Source organism: Lytechinus variegatus, chromosome 8, assembly GCF_018143015.1.
Source record: "Lytechinus variegatus isolate NC3 chromosome 8, Lvar_3.0, whole genome shotgun sequence".
Taxonomy (NCBI): Eukaryota; Metazoa; Echinodermata; class Echinoidea; order Temnopleuroida; family Toxopneustidae; genus Lytechinus; species Lytechinus variegatus.
In genome coordinates, this window is record NC_054747.1 from 9,700,414 (window position 1) to 9,707,973 (window position 7,560).

Consider the following 7,560-nt stretch of genomic DNA (forward strand, 5'->3'; position numbering starts at 1 on the left):
TACCATCCCAAAAGTAAAGTCATCTCGTCCTAAAATACATGTTTTATTCCGATTTTGAAAGATGTATTTCTTACCTTTATAAAAGACAACAAAAAAATAGTAGGGGCAATTGATATTGTGCCCCCTACTACTTTGGGTAGGGGGTACACGTCCCCCCCCCCCCTGTTCCCCTGGGATTTCCGCCCATTGTCACTGCCCTCCACCGTCGGAAAGACGGGTGAAGAAACTCGTCACATGTGAACAATATCTCTGGAATATCTAGGACTGGAATGAACATGATGAACGCATTGATCTTCCATTTTGTTTAATGTCCTGAGAGTATTTCGGATATGTTTATTTTACCTACCTGTAGTGATAATCTGTCTCTTTACTGAGTAATAAATTTTCGCGATTTTTAACAGTATTTTGTGTTGCCCATGTTATACACCTACTTTATTGCAAAAATAATGTGTATGGCATAACTGATATACATGTATATATGAGCCCATCGCACACATCACTTGTCTAGATAAAGTAAGATCCAGTATCACTACATATCCACCATGTCCATCTTGCCTTGCCTCGATCTATCTTACCTTTCTACATGTTCTATGGCATTGAAAATGAACAAAAATTTGTATGAGCAGTCTCATGTTCCTCATGCTTACCAGTACAAACTCTACATTTTGAGGATCTTGAGATATTTTCTTCTCCTCTACTTGACCATGTTGACAACTCGAATTCTAATGAAGTTTTCGCGGATGACCATAGTGGTAAATACTACTCGATTGAATCTTTTAATAATAGTACATCTAACTAGAACTCTTCATCCTTTTCTATGTTCTATTGTGAATACCAAAGCTTAACCAAGGATTTCCCTATTGCATGAATTTAATACATATTTTATAACACATTTTTCAATATGGACTCACAAAAATCTGGTTCAAGAACTCTGTATCCACTTTGTATAATATTCCCCGTTACTCTTTTTTTTACACGAAGGAGAGGTGGAGGGGTTTAATATGTATCTGATCACCTTGTGTATAATACACGTGACGATCTGAATTTTATTTCTGAAAAAATAATACTTGACTTGAGTTATATAAATTTTATCATCAGGTATTACCTTGGAGCTCATTTTATTCTTTTCTCTCCTATCTTTCACTTTCCCTTTTATTTGTTTTACATCTACCTCTTCCGACTTTTCTCTCGTCTCTTTACTTTACCCCTTTTTTCAGCCTCTTGTCTTATATCTATAGCTATTTATTTTTTCCTATTCAGGCTACCTTGCCTGCTGGCCTCTACTGGCATTTTTAGGTGTGCATCACAAGCCTTTCATAATTTTAGAATACATTCTCTCCCCCCTCCCCTTTCACTGTGATGATCACTCAAAAGAGCCGGCCCAAGGAACAAAATGATACCATTCGCGGATGATCTGGGGAGGGGTGCATGGGGACATCATTGGTACGTTGCCCATGAGTGAACGTGTCAAATTCAAAATCCTTTTACTGGTATATCACTCAGTCCATGGCTATGCTCCACAGTACAACAGTGGGGAGCGTTTCATGAAAGGATTTTATACGACAAATCGTGTTTTATCGACAACTACCGTAACAGTATACCTCTCAGCCAGGGGCGGATCCAGGATTCCCCCCCCCCCCTCCAAAAAAAGGGGGCGCATTTTGGGCAGGGAAAATTTGACAAGTAAAGAAAAAAATTGAAAAGAAAAAGGTTTTTAACCCCCCCCCCAAAAGGGATATTTCGTACCGAAAAAATTTGCCCCCCCCAAAATAGTCTTCACTTTCAAAAGAGGGGGCTTCTCAAGGGGGGCACAGGCCAGTTGTGCCCCCCCCCCCTTAGGCAAGATGCAATTAAAAAAATAATGAGGGAAATCTTAAAATTTGTGTACAAAACATAGTGATTACCTTCTTTCTAATGATAAAAATACGCCCTCTTGGAAGGGGAAAAAATAATCATGAAATGTAAAAAGAGGATGATAAAACGAATCAAGACATTACACAGCAGTTTTTGCATCTTGCATATAACATATCACCTTTAATTGTTCAGCTACACAATATTCATTAAATATATGTATTTACATTTCATTGTGGCACACATTCTGTCTATACACAATTTGAAAAAATGACAACTTCAATAAAACTATACAACTATAAAGTATTACATGTACATAAACCATATATAGTACAGGCAGTGTAATATGAATTGACATAATTTCTTTGCAAAAAATGTACATGCACACTGAACAATTATGAAATTTGTATTAAAAATTTCTACATTCAAGAAAAAAAAACGCAGCTATGTTTGCAGCTTTAGAGATAGTGCAAAGTGACCTCCAGGGGCCCGTAACACAAAGCTTTCAATGATCGTAGAACGTTTTTTCTACGACTGATTCCAGTGACTACAATGTACAATCAATCGTAAAAATCAAGCTTATGATTAATCACTAACCTTTGTGTTATGGGACCTACGTGTACTATTGAAAAAAAGTAAAGGCATGTTTGATATCTGAGTATTGCAGGGGAGATGGAAACATCTAGTGCAAAACTTTTTAATTTATACTTTTTTTTTAAATGCACATGCATCCTATTCCATGCTCTTATGCAGTGGACCTCCAAATAATATTAAATAACAAATCTGTCCCTTCAGAGAATTTTAAAAGGAATAAGTACTCATCCTTGCAAAGATATGCATAACTTACAAAAATTTAATTTGGTGGCAACATTAAGTGGGTTGTTTAAACCCACACTGATACTTTGAAATGGATACTTTGAAAACTTTTCCATTTAAACTTTTGAAAATGCACATGTGTCCTATTACAATGTCTTATACAGTAGCCCTCAAAATAATAATAAACCTGTATATGTAGTTGTAAAAAATGTTAAAGAAAATATGCCATCATATAAGGGTTGCAAGTTATCATCATCCCAGTAAGACCTGAAAATAATGATAAATAATAAATCTGTACCTTTCAATAATTGTAAAATGAATAAGTCGTCACATAAATGCTGCAAATCATCATCATCTTAGGAAAGACATGCAGAACTTACAAAAAGCATTATGAAACACCCATGGATTAACCTAGTTCTTTCTTTTTAAGATTAAGACCAGGGGGTGTTTCACAAAGATTTAAGTATGACTTAAAGTCACACTTAAATGCCGACGCGTACATGATATGCAATGCACAATCTGATTGATGGATACGCGGTAGTGCGTGTCCCGTTCGCATGATCTGACCAATGTGGTGATGTCTCCTATACCGTATGCAACTGAGAGTTGAAGTGCGACTCTAATGGAGTGTTGCAACAAACTTGCGATCAATTGCAAGTCTATTTTTGGTCCCTAAATCAATCATATGTCTTGTAGTTAATTGCAAATTAGTGATTGTTAATCTGCTCCTTGAAACAAGAAGTTTAATCTGATTTGCTACAGCTAACGTTGATCTATCAATTGTAAAATTGCAACAGGATATTGCAATTGATCGCAAATATTTTCTTGCAACACCCCCTAAGTCACACTATAATCTTTGTGAAACACCCTCCTGGATATGGACACAAGAGAAATACTGAAGCAATGAGATCATCAGTGGAAGTACAAAATATTCAAGGTGTATAAGATCATCATTTTATCAAGGTGATCCATAATCAGTAATATAAAATGTTTAGAGACCAAACGGGGGGACGTTTCACAAAGAGCCGAGACTGATCATGCCTAAGTGCTAATGTGTGACCTACTACCCCAAAACCACCAATAAGTCGCCAGGAAAGGTTCTCTGTAAATAGCCATAATAGTAATTTAGTCTCCTAAAACCCAAATTATTAAAACAAAATAGCTGATCTGAAAGAGTAATTTTCTTCAAACTGTGAAAATTTGAAGGTTGGAAGTTGAATAAAAGAAAAGATACGCGAGTTTCTTGGACACTACTTTTTCAGACGGCTTGGAAGTTTCACTGAGATTACACAGTATGCACATCTCATGCTTGAGTTAACCCCCAAAACTTTAAACCTTGTTTTTCTCCTTTATTATTTAAGTTCTTGCAGAATTTCCTCTGCATTGAATCAAGTACTTGTACTGGTCAATTTTAACATATCATTTATCATTCTAAAGCTTAGGAAGTGAATTTTCAAGGTCAATTAAAATCTCAATATTCATTTTGGTCGACTTATTCTTGGTATTGGGGTGGCATGTCACATATTAACATAGTAATGTGCAATCTCAATGATTGATACACAGTAGAACGGAAAAATGCCGGTAAACAGAGTTTGAACAAATTACAATCTCTAGATCTCTGTCGAAGAAAAACACATTAATATTTCTTTGTTGAAAGTGACGAAAAACAGCTGCTTTTAAATCCTACATATACATACCCCTAACATGCCTAAAAACAACTGTCATATTTCCAATGGCACGATCACACAGACAGCAATTCAATTGGGACTCTACATAAGCTAACAATGAATTCTTGAACACAACATTGACAATATTTCAGACCAAATTAAGACACTTTAGACCTATAAATAAGGCAAGTACAACGCACGGACGGTTCATGAATTGGGTGATACACATACAGTACAACACAGAAAACCTTGCAAGACTGAAACGCCATGAGGTCAAACCGCTGCATCAATATGAAGGTTCTCAGAAGACAGTAATATCAATTAAACCAAAGGAATTCATTTCCTTTACTTAGAACTTCTTCATGAAATAAAACTGCTTCTGACAAATTCCTTTTTTTCCGTCTTCTCAGTAACTCCTTCACAAAATAGACCTACATACTTATGCAAGAAACTTGCGATCAATTGCAAGTCTATTTTCAGTCCCTAGATCAAGCATATGTCTTGCAATGGATTGAAATATGCGATTGATTGCTAATCTCTTCCTTGAAACAAGGAGTGTCATCTGCTTTGCTACAGTTAAAAGTGATCAATCAATTGTAAAATTGCAATTGACCACAAATATTTTCTTGCAACAACCCCTAAGACTTAAAGAGGAACTATTAAAGGCTGCTATCAACAGCCAAAAGGCAAACCAGACATGGCAACAAGCAGTATTCGGTTTGGCGAAACCACCATGCGATGTAAAAGGTTCAATTCACCCCAAAATATTTAGTTTTTTTGAGTATTTGCTCAAAGTATTTGCTAGTCAGATAATTCAGGTTCTCTTGTTACCTTTGCTTTCATACATTTGGAGTTTCTGTCAAATTGGACCACTTGCATCTTTTTTATTAACCAAGCATACTGCTTTTAGACCTACATGTACATAGTTAATTCTAAAACAACTAAAAATAGGTCTACATGTGTCTTTATCTAATGACCCCTGAAACATTTGACTAATGCAAGGTGAACTATCAGAACATCTTACGAAAACAATGACCAAAATTTCTTGCCAGTCACACACAGGCACAAATGATGAGGGTTTCTGTTTTGCATATAAAGATTTTTCTTCTGCCCAATACAAAAAATCCCTTGACATAAACTTAATACATATTTACAACACAATATCTATTTGTTCGAAAAATGAGAAAGAACATATTGTTGCAGATTAAATAAATAAAGCTTAGTCTGCATTTTTAAGTATTTTATATAATCGCCAAAGTCAAAGCATTTTTCCAACTGTGATATGGAAAATGTGTGTTATTTCTGTATTTTAAACTTGGTTTGTTAAAAAAAGAAAGATTTCTCTGTTCCCTAGAGATATGATGCTTCATTAGGGGTAAATTGACAATTCATCTATTGCCAACTCGTCCATTCATCACATGGTCTTCTTTCATTTTAATAGTCTAATGCCATTCTGTTCATCAACATTTCGTCTAACAACCATCTGGGGAGCATTTCATGAAAGGACTTGTCAGACATTTTATCTGACAGTTACCATAGCAACAGTGCCTCTCAGCCAATCAGAATCAAGGAAAGTTGTCATATCTGACAACTTGTCTGACAAAAATGATGATGAAACACTCCCCTAGTCCAATTATTATTTGGTCTAATTATCATTTCATCTAGTCACCAGTTCGTCTATGACCAATTTCGCTTCATAACCAGTTGGTCTAATATACATTTCATTTTCATTCATTTTGCCAAATTAATACTTAGTCCAATCTGACTAAATGGTATGTGGACTAAATGGCTATTGGACCAACTGGCTGTTAGACAAAATGGTGAGTGGACGAAATGGCAATTAGATCATGTGAATAGTGGAAGAACTGATGGTAGACTAAATGATAGACCAGTTGGTAATTGGACGAATCGGCAATAAACCAATCGCTAACACCGTATTAGGCAACTGATTAAAGAGACCTTGTGAATGAATGCAAAGAATCTCCTTACAACAACAATAATAATAGCTGGATTTATAAAGGACTTTTGACCCAAGGATACAAAGCGCTGCTATTATTACCCCTGCTTTAGTTTAAGCTGCCATCATCGGCGCTCAGTGCATTCAAGGAATTAATCCTGCCGGGTACCCATTCATCTCACCTGGGAAGAGTGCAGCCTTATGTGGATAAATTTCTTGCTGAAGGAAAACATGCCATGGCTAGGATTCGAACCCATGACCCTCTCTTTAAAAGGCGATAGTCAGAACCACTGGACCACGACGCACCCAGACAGACACTTTGAATCCTTCAGATCCCACTCGCTAGATAGAAAACAGGGCAACGTCTCACAAGAGTTACGATTTATCCGATCAACCACAACTATGGAGAGCCAGCCACATCAACATTACTCAAATTATTTTCTAGATAGGAAGTATATTCATACATTCATCGTTTTCTTTAAAACTCAGTTTGCTCCTCTTTGTTTACAAGAGGAAAATGTGCAAATTTCCAATAGGAAAAGTTATGGCATTGATGGATTTGGTTGCGCACTTGCGAGTTGCGACCCAATCAGAGAGTGAACAAGAACTTTGGTATAAATGACTATGAAAGGCTTTTCAGTTTACAAACCTGGTGGCAGTTTCATAAAGCTGTTCGTACGATAAGAGCGACTTTACGAACGACTGGTGAACCTTTCTTATGCGCTAAACCATCGCCAATGAATATACCATTTACCACGAGAAAGGAACACCAGTCGTTCTTTAAGTCGCTCTTAACTTACGAACAGCTTTGTGAATCACCCACTCGTACTATCTTTCCCCATCTTGACTGACAGTGTTCGGACTTGATCCACTATACAGGTAAACATACCTACATATGTAAATACAATAATGAAATATATACATTAAGGGCTATGAATTTCACAACTTGATCATAAGCTTGTTCAGAGTGACTACTGACCTATTGGCCCACTGACTATAGAATTCTGGGGGTCCTATAGACTGCACTCATTTGTTCCCTTTAGGGCCATTCTTGGTCGCGCATGTGACTAATATTATGACCAATCTTGACTTTGATTAGTTATAAATCTAAACATTTTAGAGATTTATAACTAATCCTTATGATTTTGAAAGTTTAATTTCATTTTGAAATTCACAGGAATTTCAAAATGAAATATAGCTGTCAAAATCATGCTGTGTGAAGTCACACACTTGACCCACTTCTTTTGACCTCTGACCTTGGACCTGCAT